The sequence below is a fragment of the Hemitrygon akajei genome, chromosome 1, assembly GCF_048418815.1.
Source record: "Hemitrygon akajei chromosome 1, sHemAka1.3, whole genome shotgun sequence".
NCBI lineage: Eukaryota > Metazoa > Chordata > Chondrichthyes > Myliobatiformes > Dasyatidae > Hemitrygon > Hemitrygon akajei.
The window spans coordinates 67,130,576-67,156,499 of record NC_133124.1 but is presented as its reverse complement, the minus strand read 5'-3'; positions in this window follow the sequence as shown (position 1 = coordinate 67,156,499).

Genomic DNA, 25,924 nt, shown 5'->3' with positions numbered 1-25,924 from the left:
CCTTACTGTTGGGTGGCTGGATGGTGAGCATGCTTACTGATGGGTGCATGGATGGTGAGCGTCCTTACTGTTGGCTGGCTGGATGGTGAGCGTCCTTACTGTTTTGTGGCTGGATGGTGAGCATCCTTACTGTTGGATGCCCTGGATGGTGAGCGTATTTACTGTTGGGTGGCTGGATGGTGAGCAACCCTACTGTTGGATGCCCTGGATGGTGAGCAACCCTACTGTTGGATGCCCTGGATGGTGAGCATCCTTACTGTTGGGTGGCTGGATGGTGAGTGTCCTTACTGTTGGATGCCCTGGATGGTGAGTGTCCTTACTGTTGGATGCCCTGGATGGTGAGCGTCCTTACTGTTGGGTGGCTGGATGGTGATAGTCCTTATGTTGGGTGGCGGGATGGTGCTGCCCTGGATGGTGAGCGTCCTCACTGTTGGGTGCCTGCATGGTGAGCGTCATTACTGTTGGATGCCCTGGATGGTGAGCGTCCTTACTGTTGGGTGGCTAGATGGTGAGCATGCTTACTGTTGGGTGGCGTTTGTGTGAGCAACCCTACTGTTGGATGCCCTGGATGGTGAGCAACCCTACTGTTGGATGCCCTGGATGTTGAGCATCCTTACTGTTGGATGCCCTGGATGATGAGCGTCCTTTCTGTTGGGTGGCTGGATGGTGAGTATGCTTACTGTTGGGTGGCTGGATGGTGAGCAGGCTTACCGTTTGGTGTCTGGATGGTGAGCGTCCTTACTGTTAGGTGGCTGGACGGTGAGAGTCCTTACTGTTGTGTGGCTGGATGGTGAGCGTCCTTACTGTTGGATGCCCTGGATGGTGAGCGTCCTTACTGTTGGGTGGCTGGATGGTGAGCGTCCTTACAGTTGGATGCCCTGGATGGTGAGCATCCTTACTGTTGGGTGCCTGGATGGTGAGGGTCCTTAATGTTGGGTGGCTGTTGTGTGAGCAACCCTACTGTTGGATGCCCTGGATGGTGAGCGTCCTTACTGTTGGGTGGCTGGATGGTGAGCGTTATTACTGTTGGAACGTCTGGATAGTGAGCATCCTTACTGTATGGTGGCTGGATCGTGAGCTTCCTTACTGTTGGGTGCCTGGATGGTGAGCGTCCTTACTGTTGGATGCCCTGGATGGTGAGCGTCCTTAATGTTTGGTGGCTGGATGGTGAGCGTCCTTACTGTTGGGTGGCTGGACGGTGAGAGTCCTTACTGTTGGGTGCCTGGATGGTGAGTGTCCTTACTGTTGGATGCCCTGGATGGTGATCGTCCTTACTGTTGGTTGGCTGGATGGCGATCGTCCTTACTGTTGGGTGGCTGGATGATGCTGCACTGGATGGTGAGCATCCTTACTGTTGGGTGGTGGATGGTGAGCAACCCTACTGTTGGATGCCCTGGATGGTGAACGTCCTTACTGTTGGGTGGCTGGATGGTGAGCATCCTTACGGTTGGATGCCTGGATGGTGAGCATCCTTACTATTGGATGCCCTGGATGGTGAGCATCCTTACTGTTGTGTGGCTGGATGGTGAGCATGCTTACTGTTGGGTGTCTGGATGGTGAGCGTCCTTACTGTTGGGTGGCTGGATGGTGAGCGTTCTTACTGTTGGGTGGCTGGACGGTGAGCGTCCTTATTGTTGGGTGGCGGGATAGTGAGTGTCCTTACTGTTAGTTGGCCGGCCGGTGAGGGTCCTTACTGTTGGGTGGCTGGATGGTGATCGTTTTCACGGTTGGATGGCTAGATGGTGAGAGTGTTTACTGTTGGATGGCTGGACTGTGAGCATCGTTACTTTTGGGTGCCTGGATGGTGATCGTCCTAACGGTTGGATGGCTGGACGGTGAGCGTCCTTACTGTTGGGTGCCTGGATGGTGAGTGTCCTTACTGTTGGATGCCCTGGATGGTGAGCATCCTTACTGTTGGATGCCCTGGATGGTGAGCATCCTTACTGTTGGGTGGCTGGATGGTGAGTGTCCTTACTGTTGGATGCCCTGGATGGTGAGTGTCCTTACTGTTGGATGCCCTGGATGGTGAGCGTCCTTACTGTTGGGTGGCTGGATGGTGATAGTCCTTATGTTGGGTGGCGGGATGGTGCTGCCCTGGATGGTGAGCGTCCTCACTGTTGGGTGCCTGCATGGTGAGCGTCATTACTGTTGGATGCCCTGGATGGTGAGCGTCCTTACTGTTGGGTGGCTAGATGGTGAGCATGCTTACTGTTGGGTGGCGTTTGTGTGAGCAACCCTACTGTTGGATGCCCTGGATGGTGAGCAACCCTACTGTTGGATGCCCTGGATGTTGAGCATCCTTACTGTTGGATGCCCTGGATGATGAGCGTCCTTACTGTTGGGTGGCTGGATGGTGAGTATGCTTACTGTTGGGTGGCTGGATGGTGAGCAGGCTTACCGTTTGGTGTCTGGATGGTGAGCGTCCTTACTGTTAGGTGGCTGGACGGTGAGAGTCCTTACTGTTGGGTGGCTGGATGGTGAGCGTCCTTACTGTTGGATGCCCTGGATGGTGAGCGTCCTTACTGTTGGGTGGCTGGATGGTGAGCGTCCTTACTGTTGGATGCCTGGATGGTGAGCGTCCTTACTGTTGGATGCCCTGGATGGTGAGCGTCCTTACTGTTGGGTGGCTGGATGGTGAGCATCCTTACTGTTGGATGTCCTGGATGGTGAGCGTCTACACTGTTGGGTGGCTGGATGGAGCTGCCCTGGATGGTGAGCGTCCTTACTGTTGGATGCCTGGATGGTGAGCGTCATTACTGTTGGATGCCCTGGATGGTGAGCGTCCTTACTGTTGGGTGGCTGGATGGTGCTGCCCTGGATTGTGAGCGTCCTTACTGTTGGGTGGCTGGATGGTGAGAGTCCTTACTGTTGGGTGGCTGGATAGTGAGCGTCATTACTGTTGGATGCCCTGGATAGTGAGCATACTTAATGTTTGCTGGCTGGATGGTGAGCGTCCTTAGTGTTGGGTGGCTGGACGGTGAGCGTCCTTACTGTTGGGTGCCTGGATGGTGAGCGTCCTTACTGTTGGATGCCCTGGATGGTGAGCGTCCTTACTGTTGGGTGGCAGGATGGTGAGCGTCCTTACAGTTGGATGCCTGGATGGTACTACATTGGATAGTGAGAGTCCTTTATGTTGGGTGACTGGATGGTGAGCATCGTTACTGTTGGGTGGCTGGATGGCGAGCGTCCTTACTGTTGGATGTCCTGGATGGTGAGCATCCTTACTGTTGGGTGACTGGATGGTGAGTGTGCTTACAGTTGGGTGGCTAGATGGTGAGCGTCCTTACTTTTGGGTGGCTGGATGGTGAGCGTCCTTACTGTTGGGTGGCTGGATGGTGAGCGTCCTTACTGTTGGATGCCTCGATGGTGAGCGTCCTTACTGTTGGGTGGCTGGATGGTGAGCATACTTACTGTTGGGTGGATGGATTGTGAGCGTCCTTACTGTTGGCTGGCTGGAAGGTGAGCATCCTTACTGTTGGATGCCCTGGATGGTGAGCGTCCTTACTGTTGGGTGGCTGGATGGTGAGCATGCTTACTGTTGGGTGGCTGTTGTGTGAGCAACCCTACTGTTGGATACCCTGGATGGTGAGCGTCCTTACTGTTGGATGCCTCGATGGTGAGCGTCCTTACTGTTGGGTGGCTGGATGGTGAGCATGCTTACTGATGGGTGCATGGATGGTGAGCGTCCTTACTGTTGGCTGGCTGGATGGTGAGCGTCCTTACTGTTTTGTGGCTGGATGGTGAGCATCCTTACTGTTGGATGCCCTGGATGGTGAGCGTATTTACTGTTGGATGCTGGATGTTGAGCATCCTTACTGTTGGATGCCCTGGATGATGAGCATCCTTACTGTTGGGTGGCTGGATGGTGAGTATGCTTACTGTTGGGTGGCTGGAAGGTGAGCATGCTTACCGTTGGGTGTATGGATGGTGAGCGTCCTTACTGTTGGGTGGCTGGACGGTGAGAGTCCTTACTGTTCTGTGTTGGATAATGAGCGTCCTTTCTGTTAGTTGGCCGGACGGTGAGCGTCCTTACTGTTGGGTGGCTGGATGGTGATCGTCCTTACGGTTGGATGGCTAGATGGTGAGAGTGTTTACTGTTGGATGGCTGGACTGTGAGCGTCCTTTCTTTTGGTTGGCTGGATGGTGAGAGTCCTTACTGTTGGTTGGCTGGAAGGTGAGCATCCTTACTGTTGGATGCCCTGGATGGTGAGCGTCCTTACTGTAGGCTGGCTGGATGGTGAGCATCATTACTGTTGGGTGGCTGGATGGTGAGCATGCTTACTGTTGGGTGGCTGGATGGTGAGCATCCATACTGTTGGAAGCCATGGATGGTGATCGTCATATACTGATGGGTGGCTGGATGGTGCTTCCCTGGATGGTGTGCATCCTTACTGTTGGGTGGCTGGATAATGAGCGTCCTTACTGTTGGGTGGCAGAATGGTGACAGTCCTTACTGTTGAGTGCCTGGATGCTGATCGTCCTTACTGTTGGGTGGCTGGATGGTGCTGCCCTGGATGGTGAGCGTCCTTACTGTTGGGTGGCTGGATGGTGAGCATCCTTACTGATGGGTGGCTGGATTGTGAGAGTCCTTACTGTTGGGTGGCTGGATGGTGAGATCCTTACTGTTGGGTGGCTGGATGGTGAGCGTACTTACTGTTGGATGGCTGGATGGTGAGAATGTTTACTGTTAGATTTCTGGATGGTGAGCGTCCTTACTGTTGGGTGGCAGGATGGTGAGCATCCTTACTGTTGGGTGGCTGGATGATGAGCATCCTTACTAGTTGGATGCCCTGGATGGTGAGCATCTTTACTGTTGGGTGGCTGGATAATGAGCGTCCTTACTGTTATGTGGCCGGACGGTGAGCGTCCTTACTGTTGGGTGGCTGGATGGTGCTGCCCTGGATGGTGAGCGTCCTTACTGTTGGATGCCTGGATGGTGAGCGTCCTTACTGTTGGATGCCCTGGATGGTGAGCGTCCTTACTGTTGGGTGGCTGGATGGTGAGCGTCCATACTGTTGGATGTCCTGGATGGTGAGCATCCTCACTGTTGGGTGGCTGGATGGTGAGCGTCCTTACTGTTGTGTGCCTGGATGGTGAGCGTCCTTACTGTTGGATGCCTGGATGGTGCTGCCCTGTTGGTGAGCGTCCTTACTGTTGGGTGGCTGGATGGTGAGCAACCTTACAGTTGTGTGTCTGGATGATGAGTATCCTTACTGTTTGGTGGCTGGATGGTGAGCGTCCTCACTGTTGGGTGCCTGGATGGTGAGAGTCCTTACTGTTGGGTGGCTGTTGTGTGAGCAACCCTACTGTTGGAGGCCCTGGATTGTGAGCGTCCTTACTGTTGGGTGGCTGGATGGTGAGCGTCATTACTGTTGGATGCCCTGGATGGTGAGCGTCCTTACTGTTGGGTGGCTAGATGGTGAGCATGCTTACTGTTGGGTGGCGTTTGTGTGAGCAACCCTACTGTTGGATACCCTGGATGGTGAGCGTCCTTACTGTTGGGTGGCTGGATGGTGAGCATGCTTACTGTTGGGTGGCTGGATGGTGAGCAACCCTACTGTTGGATGCCCTGGATGGTGAGCAACCCTACTGTTGGATGCCCTGGATGTTGAGCATCCTTACTGCTGGATGCCCTGGATGATGAGCGTCCTTACTGTTGGGTGGCTGGATGGTGAGTATGCTTACTGTTGGGTGGCTGGATGGTGAGCAGGCTTACCGTTTGGTGTCTGGATGGTGAGCATCCTTACTGTTAGGTGGCTGGACGGTGAGAGTCCTTACTGTTGGGTGGCTGGATGGTGAGCGTCCTTACTGTTGGATGCCCTGGATGGTGAGCGTCCTTACTGTTGGGTGGCTGGATGGTGAGCGTCCTTACTGTTGGATGCCTGGATGGTGAGCGTCCTTACTGTTGGATGCCCTGGATGGTGAGCGTCCTTACTGTTGGGTGGCTGGATGGTGAGCATCCTTACTGTTGGATGTCCTGGATGGTGAGCGTCCTCACTGTTGGGTGGCTGGATGGTGCTGCCCTGGATGGTGAGCGTCCTTACTGTTGGATGCCTGGATGGTGAGCGTCATTACTGTTGGATGCCCTGGATGGTGAGCGTCCTTACTGTTGGGTGGCTGGATGGTGCTGCCCTGGATTGTGAGCGTCCTTACTGTTGGGTGGCTGGATGGTGAGAGTCCTTACTGTTGGGTGGCTGGATAGTGAGCGTCATTACTGTTAGATGCCCTGGATAGTGAGCATACTTAATGTTTGCTGGCTGGATGGTGAGCGTCCTTAGTGTTGGGTGGCTGGACGGTGAGCGTCCTTACTGTTGGGTGCCTGGATGGTGAGCGTCCTTACTGTTGGATGCCCTGGATGGTGAGCGTCCTTACTGTTGGGTGGCTGGATGGTGAGAGACCTTACTGTTGGTTGGCTGGATGGTGAGCGTCCTTACTGTTGGATGCCCTGGATGGTGATCGTCCTTACAGTTGGGTGGCTGGATGGTGAGCGTCCTTAACGTTGGATGCCTGGATGGTGAGCGTCCTTACTGTTGGATGCCCTGGATGGTGAGCGTCCTTACTGTTGGGTGGCTGGATGGTGAGCGTCCTTACTGTTGGATGCCTGGATGGTGCTGCCGTGTTGGTGAGCGTCCTTACTGTTGGGTGGCTGGATGGTGAGCATCCTTACAGTTGTGTGCCTGGATGGTGAGTATCCTTACTGTTTGGTGGCTGGATGGTGAGCGTCCTCACTGTTGGGTGGCTGGATGGTGAGCGTCCTTACTGTTGGGTGCCTGGATGGTGAGCGTCCTTACTCTTGGATGCCCTGGATGGTGAGCGTCCTTACTGTTGGGTGGCTGGATGGTGAGAGACCTTCCTGTTCGCTGGCTTTATGGTGAGCGTCCTTACTATTGGATGGCTGGATGGTGAGAGTGTTTACTGTTGGATTTCTGGATGGTGAGCATGCTTACTGTTGGGTGGCAGGATGGTGAGCATCCTTACTGTTGGGTGGCTGGATGATGAGCATCCTTACTGTTGGATGCCCTGGATGGTGAGCGTCCTTACTGTTGTGTGGCTGAATGGTGAGCATCCTTACTGTTGGGTGCCTGGATGGTGAGGGTCCTTAATGTTGGGTGGCTGTTGTGTGAGCAACCCTACTGTTGGATGCCCTGGATGGTGAGCGTCCTTACTGTTGGGTGGCTGGATGGTGAGCGTCATTACTGTTGGAAGCCCTGGATAGTGAACATCCTTACTGTATGGTGGCTGGATCGTGAGCTTCCTTACTGTTGGGTGCCTGGATGGTGAGCGTCCTTACTGTTGGATGCCCTGGATGGTGAGCGTCCTTAATGTTTGGTGGCTGGATGGTGAGCGTCCTTACTGTTGGGTGGCTGGACGGTGAGAGTCCTTACTGTTGGGTGCCTGGATGGTGAGTGTCCTTACTGTTGGATGCCCTAGATGGTGATCGTCCTTACTGTTGGTTGGCTGGATGGCGATCGTCCTTACTGTTGGGTGGCTGGATGGTGCTGCACTGGATGGTGAGCATCCTTACTGTTGGGTGGCTGGATGGTGAGCATCCTTACTGTTGGATGCCTGGATGTTGAGCATCCTTATTGTTGGATGCCCTGGATGGTGAGCATCCTTACTGTTGTGTGGCTGGATGGTGAGCATGCTTACTGTTGGGTGTCTGGATGGTGAGCGTCCTTACTGTTGGGTGGCTGGATGTTGAGCGTTCTTACTGTTGGGTGGCTGGACGGTGAGCGTCCTTATTGTTGGGTGGCGGGATAGTGAGTGTCCTTACTGTTAGTTGGCCGGCCGGTGAGGGTCCTTACTGTTGGGTGGCTGGATGGTGATCGTCCTTACGGTTGGATGGCTACATGGTGAGAGTGTTTACTGTTGGATGGCTGGACTGTGAGCATCGTTACTTTTGGGTGGCTGGATGGTGATCGTCCTAACGGTTGGATGGCTGGACGGTGAGCGTCCTTACTGTTGGGTGCCTGGATGGTGAGTGTCCTTACTGTTGGATGCCCTGGATGGTGAGCGTCCATACTGTTGGATGCCCTGGATGGTGAGCTTCCTTACTGTTGGGTGCCTGGATGGTGAGCGTCCTTACTGTTGGATGCCCTGGATGGTGAGCGTCCTGAATGTTTGGTGGCTGGATGGTGAGCGTCCTTACTGTTGGGTGGCTGGACGGTGAGAGTCCTTACTGTTGGGTGCCTGGATGGTGAGTGTCCTTACTGTTGGATGCCCTGGATGGTGATCGTCCTTACTGTTGGTTGGCTGGATGGCGATCGTCCTTACTGTTGGGTGGCTGGATGGTGCTGCACTGGATGGTGAGCATCCTTACTGTTGGGTGGTGGATGGTGAGCAACCCTACTGTTGGATGCCCTGGATGGTGAACGTCCTTACTGTTGGGTGGCTGGATGGTGAGCATCCTTACGGTTGGATGCCTGGATGGTGAGCATCCTTACTATTGGATGCCCTGGATGGTGAGCATCCTTACTGTTGTGTGGCTGGATGGTGAGCATGCTTACTGTTGGGTGTCTGGATGGTGAGCGTCCTTACTGTTGGGTGGCTGGATGGTGAGCGTTCTTACTGTTGGGTGGCTGGACGGTGAGCGTCCTTATTGTTGGGTGGCGGGATAGTGAGTGTCCTTACTGTTAGTTGGCCGGCCGGTGAGGGTCCTTACTGTTGGGTGGCTGGATGGTGATCGTTTTCACTGTTGGATGGCTAGATGGTGAGAGTGTTTACTGTTGGATGGCTGGACTGTGAGCATCGTTACTTTTGGGTGGCTGGATGGTGATCGTCCTAACGGTTGGATGGCTGGACGGTGAGCGTCCTTACTGTTGGGTGCCTGGATGGTGAGTGTCCTTACTGTTGGATGCCCTGGATGGTGAGCATCCTTACTGTTGGATGCCCTTGATGGTGAGCGTCCTTACTGTTGGGTGGCTGGATGGTGAGTGTCCTTACTGTTGGATGCCCTGGATGGTGAGTGTCCTTACTGTTGGAGGCCCTGGATGGTGAGCGTCCTTACTGTTGGGTGGCTGGATGGTGAGCGTCCTTACTGTTCGGTGGCTGGACGGTGAGCGTCCTTACTGTTGGGTGCCTGGATGGTGAGTGTCCTTACTGTTGGATGCCCTGGATGGTGAGTGTCCTTACTGTTGGGTGGCTGGATGGTGATAGTCCTTATGTTGGGTGGCGGGATGGTGCTGCCCTGGATGGTGAGCGTCCTCACTGTTGGATGCCCTGGATGGTGAGCGTCCTTACTGTTGGGTGGCTAGATGGTGAGCATGCTTACTGTTGGGTGGCGTTTGTGTGAGCAACCCTACTGTTGGATGCCCTGGATGGTGAGCAACCCTACTGTTGGATGCCCTGGATGTTGAGCATCCTTACTGTTGGATGCCCTGGATGATGAGCGTCCTTACTGTTGGGTGGCTGGATGGTGAGTATGCTTACTGTTGGGTGGCTGGATGGTGAGCAGGCTTACCGTTTGGTGTCTGGATGGTGAGCGTCCTTACTGTTAGGTGGCTGGACGGTGAGAGTCCTTACTGTTGGGTGGCTGGATGGTGAGCGTCCTTACTGTTGGATGCCCTGGATGGTGAGCGTCCTTACTGTTGGGTGGCTGGATGGTGAGCGTCCTTACTGTTGGATGCCTGGATGGTGAGCGTCCTTACTGTTGGATGCCCTGGATGGTGAGCGTCCTTACTGTTGGGTGGCTGGATGGTGAGCATCCTTACTGTTGGATGTCCTGGATGGTGAGCGTCTACACTGTTGGGTGGCTGGATGGTGCTGCCCTGGATGGTGAGCGTCCTTACTGTTGGATGCCTGGATGGTGAGCGTCATTACTGTTGGATGCCCTGGATGGTGAGCGTCCTTACTGTTGGGTGGCTGGATGGTGCTGCCCTGGATTGTGAGCGTCCTTACTGTTGGGTGGCTGGATGGTGAGAGTCCTTACTGTTGGGTGGCTGGATAGTGAGCGTCATTACTGTTGGATGCCCTGGATAGTGAGCATACTTAATGTTTGCTGGCTGGATGGTGAGCGTCCTTAGTGTTGGGTGGCTGGACAGTGAGCGTCCTTACTGTTGGGTGCCTGGATGGTGAGCGTCCTTACTGTTGGATGCCCTGGATGGTGAGCGTCCTTACTGTTGGGTGGCTGGATGGTGAGAGACCTTACTGTTGGTTGGCTGGATGGTGAGCGTCCTTACTGTTGGATGCCCTGGATGGTGATCGTCCTTACTGTTGGGTGGCTGGATGGTGAGCGTCCTTAATGTTGGATGCCTGGATGGTGAGCGGCCTTACTGTTGGATGCCCTGGATGGTGAGCGTCCTTACTGTTGGGTGGCTGGATGGTGAGCGTCCTTACTGTTGGATGCCTGGATGGTGCTGCCCTGTTGGTGAGCGTCCTTACTGTTGGGTGGCTGGATGGTGAGCTTCCTTACTGTTGGGTGGCTGGATAGTGAGCGTCATTACTGTTGGATGCCCTGGATAGTGAGCATACTTAATGTTTGCTGGCTGGATGGTGAGCGTCCTTAGTGTTGGGTGGCTGGACGGTGAGCGTCCTTACTGTTGGGTGCCTGGATGGTGAGCGTCCTTACTGTTGGATGCCCTGGATGGTGAGCGTCCTTACTGTTGGGTGGCTGGATGGTGAGAGACCTTACTGTTGGTTGGCTGGATGGTGAGCGTCCTTACTGTTGGATGCCCTGGATGGTGATCGTCCTTACTGTTGGGTGGCTGGATGGTGAGCGTCCTTAATGTTGGATGCCTGGATGGTGAGCGTCCTTACTGTTGGATGCCCTGGATGGTGAGCGTCTACACTGTTGGGTGGCTGGATGGTGCTGCCCTGGATGGTGAGCGTCCTTACTGTTGGATGCCTGGATGGTGAGCGTCATTACTGTTGGATGCCCTGGATGGTGAGCGTCCTTACTGTTGGGTGGCTGGATGGTGCTGCCCTGGATTGTGAGCGTCCTTACTGTTGGGTGGCTGGATGGTGAGAGTCCTTACTGTTGGGTGGCTGGATAGTGAGCGTCATTACTGTTGGATGCCCTGGATAGTGAGCATACTTAATGTTTGCTGGCTGGATGGTGAGCGTCCTTAGTGTTGGGTGGCTGGACAGTGAGCGTCCTTACTGTTGGGTGCCTGGATGGTGAGCGTCCTTACTGTTGGATGCCCTGGATGGTGAGCGTCCTTACTGTTGGGTGGCTGGATGGTGAGAGACCTTACTGTTGGTTGGCTGGATGGTGAGCGTCCTTACTGTTGGATGCCCTGGATGGTGATCGTCCTTACTGTTGGGTGGCTGGATGGTGAGCGTCCTTAATGTTGGATGCCTGGATGGTGAGCGGCCTTACTGTTGGATGCCCTGGATGGTGAGCGTCCTTACTGTTGGGTGGCTGGATGGTGAGCGTCCTTACTGTTGGATGCCTGGATGGTGCTGCCCTGTTGGTGAGCGTCCTTACTGTTGGGTGGCTGGATGGTGAGCTTCCTTACTGTTGGGTGGCTGGATAGTGAGCGTCATTACTGTTGGATGCCCTGGATAGTGAGCATACTTAATGTTTGCTGGCTGGATGGTGAGCGTCCTTAGTGTTGGGTGGCTGGACGGTGAGCGTCCTTACTGTTGGGTGCCTGGATGGTGAGCGTCCTTACTGTTGGATGCCCTGGATGGTGAGCGTCCTTACTGTTGGGTGGCTGGATGGTGAGAGACCTTACTGTTGGTTGGCTGGATGGTGAGCGTCCTTACTGTTGGATGCCCTGGATGGTGATCGTCCTTACTGTTGGGTGGCTGGATGGTGAGCGTCCTTAATGTTGGATGCCTGGATGGTGAGCGTCCTTACTGTTGGATGCCCTGGATGGTGAGCGTCCTTACTGTTGGGTGGCTGGATGGTGAGCGTCCTTACTTTTGGATGCCTGGATGGTGCTGCCCTGTTGGTGAGCGTCCTTACTGTTGGGTGGCTGGATGGTGAGCATCCTTACAGTTGTGTGCCTGGATGGTGAGTATCCTTACTGTTTGGTGGCTGGATGGTGAGCGTCCTTACTGTTGGGTGCCTGGATGGTGAGCGTCCTTACTGTTGGATGCCCTGGATGGTGAGCGTCCTTACTGTTGGGTGGCTGGATGGTGAGAGACCTTCCTGTTCGCTGGCTTGATGGTGAGCGTCCTTACTATTGGATGGCTGGATGGTGAGTGTGTTTACTGTTGGATTTCTGGATGGTGAGCATGCTTACTGTTGGGTGGCAGGATGGTGAGCATCCTTACTGTTGGGTGGCTGGATGATGAGCATCCTTACTGTTGGATGCCCTGGATGGTGAGCGTCCTTACTGTTGTGTGGCTGAATGGTGAGCATCCTTACTGTTGGGTGGCTGGATGGTGAGGGTCCTTACTGTTGGGTGGCTGTTGTGTGAGCAACCCTACTGTTGGATGCCCTGGATGGTGAGCGTCCTTACTGTTGGGTGGCTGGATGGTGAGCGTCATTACTGTTGGAAGCCCTGGATAGTGAGCATCCTTACTGTATGGTGGCTGGATCGTGAGCTTCCTTACTGTTGGGTGCCTGGATGGTGAGCGTCCTTACTGTTGGATGCCCTGGATGGTGAGCGTCCTTAATGTTTGGTGGCTGGATGGTGAGCGTCCTTACTGTTGGGTGGCTGGACGGTGAGAGTCCTTACTGTTGGGTGCCTGGATGGTGAGTGTCCTTACAGTTGGATGCCCTGGATGGTGATCGTCCTTACTGTTGGTTGGCTGGATGGCGATCGTCCTTACTGTTGGGTGGCTGGATGGTGCTGCACTGGATGGTGAGCATCCTTACTGTTGGGTGGTGGATGGTGAGCAACCCTACTGTTGGATGCCCTGGATGGTGAACGTCCTTACTGTTGGGTGGCTGGATGGTGAGCATCCTTACGGTTGGATGCCTGGATGTTGAGCATCCTTATTGTTGGATGCCCTGGATGGTGAGCATCCTTACTGTTGTGTGGCTGGATGGTGAGCATGCTTACTGTTGGGTGTCTGGATGGTGAGCGTCCTTACTATTGGGTGGCTGGATGTTGAGCGTTCTTACTGTTGGGTGGCTGGACGGTGAGCGTCCTTATTGTTGGGTGGCGGGATTGTGAGTGTCCTTACTGTTAGTTGGTCGGCCGGTGAGGGTCCTTACTGTTGGGTGGCTGGATGGTGATCGTCCTTACGGTTGGATGGCTAGATGGTGAGAGTGTTTACTGTTGGATGGCTGGACTGTGAGCATCGTTACTTTTGGGTGGCTGGATGGTGATCGTCCTAACGGTTGGATGGCTGGACGGTGAGCGTCCTTACTGTTGGGTGCCTGGATGGTGAGTGTCCTTACTGTTGGATGCCCTGGATGGTGAGCGTCCATAGTGTTGGATGCCCTGGATGGTGAGCTTCCTTACTGTTGGGTGCCTGGATGGTGAGCGTCCTTACTGTTGGATGCCCTGGATGGTGAGCGTCCTGAATGTTTGGTGGCTGGATGGTGAGCGTCCTTACTGTTGGGTGGCTGTACGGTGAGAGTCCTTACTGTTGGGTGCCTGGATGGTGAGTGTCCTTACTGTTGGATGCCCTGGATGGTGATCGTCCTTACTGTTGGTTGGCTGGATGGCGATCGTCCTTACTGTTGGGTGGCTGGATGGTGCTGCACTGGATGGTGAGCATCCTTACTGTTGGGTGGTGGATGGTGAGCAACCCTACTGTTGGATGCCCTGGATGGTGAACGTCCTTACTGTTGGGTGGCTGGATGGTGAGCATCCTTACGGTTGGATGCCTGGATGGTGAGCATCCTTACTATTGGATGCCCTGGATGGTGAGCATCCTTACTGTTGTGTGGCTGGATGGTGAGCATGCTTACTGTTGGGTGTCTGGATGGTGAGCGTCCTTACTGTTGGGTGGCTGGATGGTGAGCGTTCTTACTGTTGGGTGGCTGGACGGTGAGCGTCCTTATTGTTGGGTGGCGGGATAGTGAGTGTCCTTACTGTTAGTTGGCCGGCCGGTGAGGGTCCTTACTGTTGGGTGGCTGGATGGTGATCGTTTTCACGGTTGGATGGCTAGATGGTGAGACTGTTTACTGTTGGATGGCTGGACTGTGAGCATCGTTACTTTTGGGTGGCTGGATGGTGATCGTCCTAACGGTTGGATGGCTGGACGGTGAGCGTCCTTACTGTTGGGTGCCTGGATGGTGAGTGTCCTTACTGTTGGATGCCCTGGATGGTGAGCATCCTTACTGTTGGATGCCCTGGATGGTGAGCGTCCTTACTGTTGGGTGGCTGGATGGTGAGTGTCCTTACTGTTGGATGCCCTGGATGGTGAGTGTCCTTACTGTTGGATGCCCTGGATGGTGAGCGTCCTTACTGTTGGGTGGCTGGATGGTGAGCGTCCTTACTGTTCGGTGGCTGGACGGTGAGCGTCCTTACTGTTGGGTGGCTGGACGGTGAGTGTCCTTACTTTTGGATGCCTGGATGGTGCTGCCCTGTTGGTGAGCGTCCTTACTGTTGGGTGGCTGGATGGTGAGCATCCTTACAGTTGTGTGCCTGGATGGTGAGTATCCTTACTGTTTGGTGGCTGGATGGTGAGCGTCCTTACTGTTGGGTGCCTGGATGGTGAGCGTCCTTACTGTTGGATGCCCTGGATGGTGAGCGTCCTTACTGTTGGGTGGCTGGATGGTGAGAGACCTTCCTGTTCGCTGGCTTGATGGTGAGCGTCCTTACTATTGGATGGCTGGATGGTGAGTGTGTTTACTGTTGGATTTCTGGATGGTGAGCATGCTTACTGTTGGGTGGCAGGATGGTGAGCATCCTTACTGTTGGGTGGCTGGATGATGAGCATCCTTACTGTTGGATGCCCTGGATGGTGAGCGTCCTTACTGTTGTGTGGCTGAATGGTGAGCATCCTTACTGTTGGGTGGCTGGATGGTGAGGGTCCTTACTGTTGGGTGGCTGTTGTGTGAGCAACCCTACTGTTGGATGCCCTGGATGGTGAGCGTCCTTACTGTTGGGTGGCTGGATGGTGAGCGTCATTACTGTTGGAAGCCCTGGATAGTGAGCATCCTTACTGTATGGTGGCTGGATCGTGAGCTTCCTTACTGTTGGGTGCCTGGATGGTGAGCGTCCTTACTGTTGGATGCCCTGGATGGTGAGCGTCCTTAATGTTTGGTGGCTGGATGGTGAGCGTCCTTACTGTTGGGTGGCTGGACGGTGAGAGTCCTTACTGTTGGGTGCCTGGATGGTGAGTGTCCTTACAGTTGGATGCCCTGGATGGTGATCGTCCTTACTGTTGGTTGGCTGGATGGCGATCGTCCTTACTGTTGGGTGGCTGGATGGTGCTGCACTGGATGGTGAGCATCCTTACTGTTGGGTGGTGGATGGTGAGCAACCCTACTGTTGGATGCCCTGGATGGTGAACGTCCTTACTGTTGGGTGGCTGGATGGTGAGCATCCTTACGGTTGGATGCCTGGATGTTGAGCATCCTTATTGTTGGATGCCCTGGATGGTGAGCATCCTTACTGTTGTGTGGCTGGATGGTGAGCATGCTTACTGTTGGGTGTCTGGATGGTGAGCGTCCTTACTGTTGGGTGGCTGGATGTTGAGCGTTCTTACTGTTGGGTGGCTGGATGGTGAGCGTCATTACTGTTGGAAGCCCTGGATAGTGAGCATCCTTACTGTATGGTGGCTGGATCGTGAGCTTCCTTACTGTTGGGTGCCTGGATGGTGAGCGTCCTTACTGTTGGATGCCCTGGATGGTGAGCGTCCTTAATGTTTGGTGGCTGGATGGTGAGCGTCCTTACTGTTGGGTGGCTGGACGGTGAGAGTCCTTACTGTTGGGTGCCTGGATGGTGAGTGTCCTTACAGTTGGATGCCCTGGATGGTGATCGTCCTTACTGTTGGTTGGCTGGATGGCGATCGTCCTTACTGTTGGGTGGCTGGATGGTGCTGCACTGGATGGTGAGCATCCTTACTGTTGGGTGGTGGATGGTGAGCAACCCTACTGTTGGATGCCCTGGATGGTGAACGTCCTTACTGTTGGGTGGCTGGATGGTGAGCATCCTTACGGTTGGATGCCTGGATGTTGAGCATCCTTATTGTTGGATGCCCTGGATGGTGAGCATCCTTACTGTTGTGTGGCTGGATGGTGAGCATGCTTACTGTTGGGTGTCTGGATGGTGAGCGTCCTTACTGTTGGGTGGCTGGATGTTGAGCGTTCTTACTGTTGGGTGGCTGGACGGTGAGCGTCCTTATTGTTGGGTGGCGGGATTGTGAGTGTCCTTACTGTTAGTTGGTCGGCCGGTGAGGGTCCTTACTGTTGGGTGGCTGGATGGTGATCGTCCTTACGGTTGGATGGCTAGATGGTGAGAGTGTTTACTGTTGGATGGCTGGACTGTGAGCATCGTTACTTTTGGGTGGCTGGATGGTGATCGTCCTAACGGTTGGATGGCTGGACGGTGAGCGTCCTTACTGTTGGGTGCCTGGATGGTGAGTGTCCTTACTGTTGGATGCCCTGGATGGTGAGCGTCCATAGTGTTGGATGCCCTGGATGGTGAGCTTCCTTACTGTTGTGTGCCTGGATGGTGAGCGTCCTTACTGTTGGATGCCCTGGCTGGTGAGCGTCCTGAATGTTTGGTGGCTGGATGGTGAGCGTCCTTACTGTTGGGTGGCTGTACGGTGAGAGTCCTTACTGTTGGGTGCCTGGATGGTGAGTGTCCTTACTGTTGGATGCCCTGGATGGTGATCGTCCTTACTGTTGGTTGGCTGGATGGCGATCGTCCTTACTGTTGGGTGGCTGGATGGTGCTGCACTGGATGGTGAGCATCCTTACTGTTGGGTGGTGGATGGTGAGCAACCCTACTGTTGGATGCCCTGGATGGTGAACGTCCTTACTGTTGGGTGGCTGGATGGTGAGCATCCTTACGGTTGGATGCCTGGATGGTGAGCATCCTTACTATTGGATGCCCTGGATGGTGAGCATCCTTACTGTTGTGTGGCTGGATGGTGAGCATGCTTACTGTTGGGTGTCTGGATGGTGAGCGTCCTTACTGTTGGGTGGCTGGATGGTGAGCGTTCTTACTGTTGGGTGGCTGGATGGTGAGCGTCCTTATTGTTGGGTGGCGGGATATTGAGTGTCCTTACTGTTAGTTGGCCGGCCGGTGAGGGTCCTTACTGTTGGGTGGCTGGATGGTGATCGTTTTCACGGTTGGATGGCTAGATGGTGAGACTGTTTACTGTTGGATGGCTGGACTGTGAGCATCGTTACTTTTGGGTGGCTGGATGGTGATCGTCCTAACGGTTGGATGGCTGGACGGTGAGCGTCCTTACTGTTGGGTGCCTGGATGGTGAGTGTCCTTACTGTTGGATGCCCTGGATGGTGAGCATCCTTACTGTTGGATGCCCTGGATGGTGAGCGTCCTTACTGTTGGGTGGCTGGATGGTGAGTGTCCTTACTGTTGGATGCCCTGGATGGTGAGTGTCCTTACTGTTGGATGCCCTGGATGGTGAGCGTCCTTACTGTTGGGTGGCTGGATGGTGAGCGTCCTTACTGTTCGGTGGCTCGACGGTGAGCGTCCTTACTTTTGGGTGGCTGGATGGTGAGTGTCCTTACTTTTGGATGCCTGGATGGTGCTGCCCTGTTGGTGAGCGTCCTTACTGTTGGGTGGCTGGATGGTGAGCATCCTTACAGTTGTGTGCCTGGATGGTGAGTATCCTTACTGTTTGGTGGCTGGATGGTGAGCGTCCTTACTGTTGGGTGCCTGGATGGTGAGCGTCCTTACTGTTGGATGCCCTGGATGGTGAGCGTCCTTACTGTTGGGTGGCTGGATGGTGAGAGACCTTCCTGTTCGCTGGCTTGATGGTGAGCGTCCTTACTATTGGATGGCTGGATGGTGAGTGTGTTTACTGTTGGATTTCTGGATGGTGAGCATGCTTACTGTTGGGTGGCAGGATGGTGAGCATCCTTACTGTTGGGTGGCTGGATGATGAGCATCCTTACTGTTGGATGCCCTGGATGGTGAGCGTCCTTACTGTTGTGTGGCTGAATGGTGAGCATCCTTACTGTTGGGTGGCTGGATGGTGAGGGTCCTTACTGTTGGGTGGCTGTTGTGTGAGCAACCCTACTGTTGGATGCCCTGGATGGTGAGCGTCCTTACTGTTGGGTGGCTGGATGGTGAGCGTCATTACTGTTGGAAGCCCTGGATAGTGAGCATCCTTACTGTATGGTGGCTGGATCGTGAGCTTCCTTACTGTTGGGTGCCTGGATGGTGAGCGTCCTTACTGTTGGATGCCCTGGATGGTGAGCGTCCTTAATGTTTGGTGGCTGGATGGTGAGCGTCCTTACTGTTGGGTGGCTGGACGGTGAGAGTCCTTACTGTTGGGTGCCTGGATGGTGAGTGTCCTTACAGTTGGATGCCCTGGATGGTGATCGTCCTTACTGTTGGTTGGCTGGATGGCGATCGTCCTTACTGTTGGGTGGCTGGATGGTGCTGCACTGGATGGTGAGCATCCTTACTGTTGGGTGGTGGATGGTGAGCAACCCTACTGTTGGATGCCCTGGATGGTGAACGTCCTTACTGTTGGGTGGCTGGATGGTGAGCATCCTTACGGTTGGATGCCTGGATGTTGAGCATCCTTATTGTTGGATGCCCTGGATGGTGAGCATCCTTACTGTTGTGTGGCTGGATGGTGAGCATGCTTACTGTTGGGTGTCTGGATGGTGAGCGTTCTTACTGTTGGGTGGCTGGACGGTGAGCGTCCTTATTGTTGGGTGGCGGGATTGTGAGTGTCCTTACTGTTAGTTGGCCGGCCGGTGAGGGTCCTTACTGTTGGGTGGCTGGATGGTGATCGTCCTTACGGTTGGATGGCTAGATGGTGAGAGTGTTTACTGTTGGATGGCTGGACTGTGAGCATCGTTACTTTTGGGTGGCTGGATGGTGATCGTCCTAACGGTTGGATGCCCTGGATGGTGAGCGTCCATAGTGTTGGATGCCCTGGATGGTGAGCTTCCTTACTGTTGGGTGCCTGGATGGTGAGCGTCCTTACTGTTGGATGCCCTGGATGGTGAGCGTCCTGAATGTTTGGTGGCTGGATGGTGAGCGTCCTTACTGTTGGGTGCCTGGATGGTGAGCGTCCTTACTGTTGGATGCCCTGGATGGTGAGCGTCCTGAATGTTTGGTGGCTGGATGGTGAGCGTCCTTACTGTTGGGTGGCTGGACGGTGAGAGTCCTTACTGTTGGGTGCCTGGATGGTGAGTGTCCTTACTGTTGGATGCCCTGGATGGTGATCGTCCTTACTGTTGGTTGGCTGGATGGCGATCGTCCTTACTGTTGGGTGGCTGGATGGTGCTGCACTGGATGGTGAGCATCCTTACTGTTGGGTGGTGGATGGTGAGCAACCCTACTGTTGGATGCCCTGGATGGTGAACGTCCTTACTGTTGGGTGGCTGGATGGTGAGCATCCTTACGGTTGGATGCCTGGATGGTGAGCATCCTTACTATTGGATGCCCTGGATGGTGAGCATCCTTACTGTTGTGTGGCTGGATGGTGAGCATGCTTACTGTTGGGTGTCTGGATGGTGAGCGTCCTTACTGTTGGGTGGCTGGATGGTGAGCGTTCTTACTGTTGGGTGGCTGGACGGTGAGCGTCCTTATTGTTGGGTGGCGGGATAGTGAGTGTCCTTACTGTTAGTTGGCCGGCCGGTGAGGGTCCTTACTGTTGGGTGGCTGGATGGTGATCGTTTTCACGGTTGGATGGCTAGATGGTGAGACTGTTTACTGTTGGATGGCTGGACTGTGAGCATCGTTACTTTTGGGTGGCTGGATGGTGATCGTCCTAACGGTTGGATGGCTGGACGGTGAGCGTCCTTACTGTTGGGTGCCTGGATGGTGAGTGTCCTTACTGTTGGATGCCCTGGATGGTGAGCATCCTTACTGTTGGATGCCCTGGATGGTGAGCGTCCTTACTGTTGGGTGGCTGGATGGTGAGTGTCCTTACTGTTGGATGCCCTGGATGGTGAGTGTCCTTACTGTTGGATGCCCTGGATGGTGAGCGTCCTTACTGTTGGGTGGCTGGATGGTGAGCGTCCTTACTGTTCGGTGGCTGGACGGTGAGCGTCCTTACTGTTGGGTGCCTGGATGGTGAGTGTCCTTACTGTTGGATGCCCTGGATGGTGAGTGTCCTTACTGTTGGGTGGCTGGATGGTGATAGTCCTTATGTTGGGTGGCGGGATGGTGCTGCCCTGGATGGTGAGCGTCCTCACTGTTGGGTGCCTGCATGGTGAGCGTCATTACTGTTGGATGCCCTGGATGGTGAGCGTCCTTACTGTTGGGTGGCTAGATGGTGAGCATGCTTACTGTTGGGTGGCGTTTGTGTGAGCGTCCTTACTGTTGGGTGGCTGGATGGTGAGCATCCTTACAGTTGTGTGCCTGGATGGTGAGTATCCTTACTGTTTGGTGGCTGGATGGTGAGCGTCCTTACTGTTGGGTGCCTGGATGGTGAGCGTCCTTACTGTTGGGTGGCTGGATGGTGCTGCACTGGATGGTGAGCATCCTTACTGTTGGGTGGTGGATGGTGAGCAACCCTACTGTTGGATGCCCTGGATGGTGAACGTCCTTACTGTTGGGTGGCTGGATGGTGAGCATCCTTACGGTTGGATGCCTGGATGTTGAGCATCCTTATTGTTGGATGACCTGGATGGTGAGCATCCTTACTGTTGTGTGGCTGGATGGTGAGCATGCCTACTGTTGGGTGTCTGGATGGTGAGCGTCCTTACTGTTGGGTGGCTGGATGTTGAGCGTTCTTACTGTTGGGTGGCTGGACGGTGAGCGTCCTTATTGTTGGGTGGCGGGATTGTGAGTGTCCTTACTGTTAGTTGGCCGGCCGGTGAGGGTCCTTACTGTTGGGTGGCTGGATGGTGATCGTCCTTACGGTTGGATGGCTAGATGGTGAGAGTGTTTACTGTTGGATGGCTGGACTGTGAGCATCGTTACTTTTGGGTGGCTGGATGGTGATCGTCCTAACGGTTGGATGGCTGGACGGTGAGCGTCCTTACTGTTGGGTGCCTGGATGGTGAGTGTCCTTACTGTTGGATGCCCTGGATGGTGAGCGTCCATACTGTTGGATGCCCTGGATGGTGAGCTTCCTTACTGTTGGGTGCCTGGATGGTGAGCGTCCTTACTGTTGGATGCCCTGGATGGTGAGCGTCCTTACTGTTGGGTGGCTGGATGGTGAGCGTCCTTACTGTTCGGTGGCTGGACGGTGAGCGTCCTTACTGTTGGGTGCCTGGATGGTGAGTGTCCTTACTGTTGGATGCCCTGGATGGTGAGTGTCCTTACTGTTGGGTGGCTGGATGGTGATAGTCCTTATGTTGGGTGGCGGGATGGTGCTGCCCTGGATGGTGAGCGTCCTCACTGTTGGGTGCCTGCATGGTGAGCGTCCTTACTGTTGGGTGGCTAGATGGTGAGCATGCTTACTGTTGGGTGGCGTTTGTGTGAGCAACCCTACTGTTGGATGCCCTGGATGGTGAGCAACCCTACTGTTGGATGCCCTGGATGTTGAGCATCCTTACTGTTGGATGCCCTGGATGATGAGCGTCCTTACTGATGGGTGGCTGGATGGTGAGTATGCTTACTGTTGGGTGGCTGGATGGTGAGCAGGCTTACCGTTTGGTGTCTGGATGGTGAGCGTCCTTACTGTTAGGTGGCTGGACGGTGAGAGTCCTTACTGTTGGGTGGCTGGATGGTGAGCGTCCATACTGTTGGATGCCCTGGATGGTGAACGTCCTTACTGTTGGGTGGCTGGATGGTGAGCATCCTTACGGTTGGATGCCTGGATGTTGAGCATCCTTATTGTTGGATGCCCTGGATGGTGAGCATCCTTACTGTTGTGTGGCTGGATGGTGAGCATGCTTACTGTTGGGTGTCTGGATGGTGAGCGTCCTTACTGTTGGGTGGCTGGATGTTGAGCGTTCTTACTGTTGGGTGGCTGGACGGTGAGCGTCCTTATTGTTGGGTGGCGGGATTGTGAGTGTCCTTACTGTTAGTTGGCCGGCCGGTGAGGGTCCTTACTGTTGGGTGGCTGGATGGTGATCGTCCTTACGGTTGGATGGCTAGATGGTGAGAGTGTTTACTGTTGGATGGCTGGACTGTGAGCATCGTTACTTTTGGGTGGCTGGATGGTGATCGTCCTAACGGTTGGATGGCTGGACGGTGAGCGTCCTTACTGTTGGGTGCCTGGATGGTGAGTGTCCTTACTGTTGGATGCCCTGGATGGTGAGCGTCCATACTGTTGGATGCCCTGGATGGTGAGCTTCCTTACTGTTGGGTGCCTGGATGGTGAGCGTCCTTACTGTTGGATGCCCTGGATGGTGAGCGTCCTGAATGTTTGGTGGCTGGATGGTGAGCGTCCTTACTGTTGGGTGGCTGGACGGTGAGAGTCCTTACTGTTGGGTGCCTGGATGGTGAGTGTCCTTACTGTTGGATGCCCTGGATGGTGATCGTCCTTACTGTTGGTTGGCTGGATGGCGATCGTCCTTACTGTTGGGTGGCTGGATGGTGCTGCACTGGATGGTGAGCATCCTTACTGTTGGGTGGTGGATGGTGAGCAACCCTACTATTGGATGCCCTGGATGGTGAGCATCCTTACTGTTGTGTGGCTGGATGGTGAGCATGCTTACTGTTGGGTGTCTGGATGGTGAGCGTCCTTACTGTTGGGTGGCTGGATGGTGAGCGTTCTTACTGTTGGGTGGTGGGATAGTGAGTGTCCTTACTGTTAGTTGGCCGGCCGGTGAGGGTCCTTACTGTTGGGTGGCTGGATGGTGATCGTTTTCACGGTTGGATGGCTAGATGGTGAGACTGTTTACTGTTGGATGGCTGGACTGTGAGCATCGTTACTTTTGGGTGGCTGGATGGTGATCGTCCTAACGGTTGGATGGCTGGACGGTGAGCGTCCTTACTGTTGGGTGCCTGGATGGTGAGTGTCCTTACTGTTGGATGCCCTGGATGGTGAGCATCCTTACTGTTGGATGCCCTGGATGGTGAGCGTCCTTACTGTTGGGTGGCTGGATGGTGAGTGTCCTTACTGTTGGATGCCCTGGATGGTGAGTGTCCTTACTGTTGGATGCCCTGGATGGTGAGCGTCCTTACTGTTGGGTGGCTGGATGGTGAGCGTCCTTACTGTTCGGTGGCTGGACGGTGAGCGTCCTTACTGTTGGGTGCCTGGATGGTGAGTGTCCTTACTGTTGGATGCCCTGGATGGTGAGTGTCCTTACTGTTGGGTGGCTGGATGGTGATAGTCCTTATGTTGGGTGGCGGGATGGTGCTGCCCTGGATGGTGAGCGTCCTCACTGTTGGGTGCCTGCATGGTGAGCGTCATTACTGTTGGATGCCCTGGATGGTGAGCGTCCTTACTGTTGGGTGGCTAGATGGTGAGCATGCTTACTGTTGGGTGGCGTTTGTGTGAGCAACCCTACTGTTGGATGCCCTGGATGGTGAGCAACCCTACTGTTGGATGCCCTGGATGTTGAGCATCCTTACTGTTGGATGCCCTGGATGATGAGCGTCCTTACTGATGGGTGGCTGGATGGTGAGTATGCTTACTGTTGGGTGGCTGGATGGTGAGCAGGCTTACCGTTTGGTGTCTGGATGGTGAGCGTCCTTACTGTTAGGTGGCTGGACGGTGAGAGTCCTTACTGTTGGGTGGCTGGATGGTGAGCGTCCTTACTGTTGGATGCCCTGGATGGTGAGCGTCCTTACTGTTGGGTGGCTGGATGGTGAGCGTCCTTACTGTTGGATGCCTGGATGGTGAGCGTCCTTACTGTTGGATGCCCTGGATGGTGAGCGTCCTTACTGTTGGGTGGCTGGATGGTGAGCATCCTTACTGTTGGATGTCCTGGATGGTGAGCGTCTACACTGTTGGGTGGCTGGATGGTGCTACCCTGGATGGTGAGCGTCCTTACTGTTGGATGCCTGGATGGTGAGCGTCATTACTGTTGGATGCCCTGGATGGTGAGCGTCCTTACTGTTGGGTGGCTGGATGGTGCTGCCCTGGATTGTGAGCGTCCTTACTGTTGGGTGGCTGGATGGTGAGAGTCCTTACTGTTGGGTGGCTGGATAGTGAGCGTCATTACTGTTGGATGCCCTGGATAGTGAGCATACTTAATGTTTGCTGGCTGGATGGTGAGCGTCCTTAGTGTTGGGTGGCTGGACGGTGAGCGTCCTTACTGTTGGGTGCCTGGATGGTGAGCGTCCTTACTGTTGGATGCCCTGGATGGTGAGCGTCCTTACTGTTGGGTGGCTGGATGGTGAGAGACCTTACTGTTGGTTGGCTGGATGGTGAGCGTCCTTACTGTTGGATGCCCTGGATGGTGATCGTCCTTACTGTTGGGTGGCTGGATGGTGAGCGTCCTTAATGTTTGCTGGCTGGATGGTGAGCGTCCTTAGTGTTGGGTGGCTGGACGGTGAGCGTCCTTACTGTTGGGTGCCTGGATGGTGAGCGTCCTTACTGTTGGATGCCCTGGATGGTGAGCGTCCTTACTGTTGGGTGGCTGGATGGTGAGAGACCTTACTGTTGGTTGGCTGGATGGTGAGCGTCCTTACTGTTGGATGCCCTGGATGGTGATCGTCCTTACTGTTGGGTGGCTGGATGGTGAGCGTCCTTAATGTTGGATGCCTGGATGGTGAGCGTCCTTACTGTTGGATGCCCTGGATGGTGAGCGTCCTTACTGTTGGGTGGCTGGATGGTGAGCGTCCTTACTGTTGGATGCCTGGATGGTGCTGCCCTGTTGGTGAGCGTCCTTTCTGTTGGGTGGCTGGATGGTGAGCGTCCTTACTGTTGGGTGGCTGGATAGTGAGCGTCATTACTGTTGGATGCCCTGGATAGTGAGCATACTTAATGTTTGCTGGCTGGATGGTGAGCGTCCTTAGTGTTGGGTGGCTGGACGGTGAGCGTCCTTACTGTTGGGTGCCTGAATGGTGAGCGTCCTTACTGTTGGATGCCCTGGATGGTGAGCGTCCTTACTGTTGGGTGGCTGGATGGTGAGAGACCTTACTGTTGGTTGGCTGGATGGTGAGCGTCCTTACTGTTGGATGCCCTGGATGGTGATCGTCCTTACTGTTGGGTGGCTGGATGGTGAGCGTCCTTAATGTTGGATGCCTGGATGGTGAGCGTCCTTACTGTTGGATGCCCAGGATGGTGAGCGTCCTTACTGTTGGGTGGCTGGATGGTGAGCGTCCTTACTTTTGGATGCCTGGATGGTGCTGCCCTGTTGGTGAGCGTCCTTACTGTTGGGTGGCTGGATGGTGAGCATCCTTACAGTTGTGTGCCTGGATGGTGAGTATCCTTACTGTTTGGTGGCTGGATGGTGAGCGTCCTTACTGTTGGGTGCCTGGATGGTGAGCGTCCTTACTGTTGGATGCCCTGGATGGTGAGCGTCCTTACTGTTGGGTGGCTGGATGGTGAGAGACCTTCCTGTTCGCTGGCTTGATGGTGTGCGTCCTTACTATTGGATGGCTGGATGGTGAGTGTGTTTACTGTTGGATTTCTGGATGGTGAGCATGCTTACTGTTGGGTGGCAGGATGGTGAGCATCCTTACTGTTGGGTGGCTGGATGATGAGCATCCTTACTGTTGGATGCCCTGGATGGTGAGCGTCCTTACTGTTGTGTGGCTGAATGGTGAGCATCCTTACTGTTGGGTGGCTGGATGGTGAGGGTCCTTACTGTTGGGTGGCTGTTGTGTGAGCAACCCTACTGTTGGATGCCCTGGATGGTGAGCGTCCTTACTGTTGGGTGGCTGGATGGTGAGCGTCATTACTGTTGGAAGCCCTGGATAGTGAGCATCCTTACTGTATGGTGGCTGGATCGTGAGCTTCCTTACTGTTGGGTGCCTGGATGGTGAGCGTCCTTACTGTTGGATGCCCTGGATGGTGAGCGTCCTTAATGTTTGGTGGCTGGATGGTGAGCGTCCTTACTGTTGGGTGGCTGGAC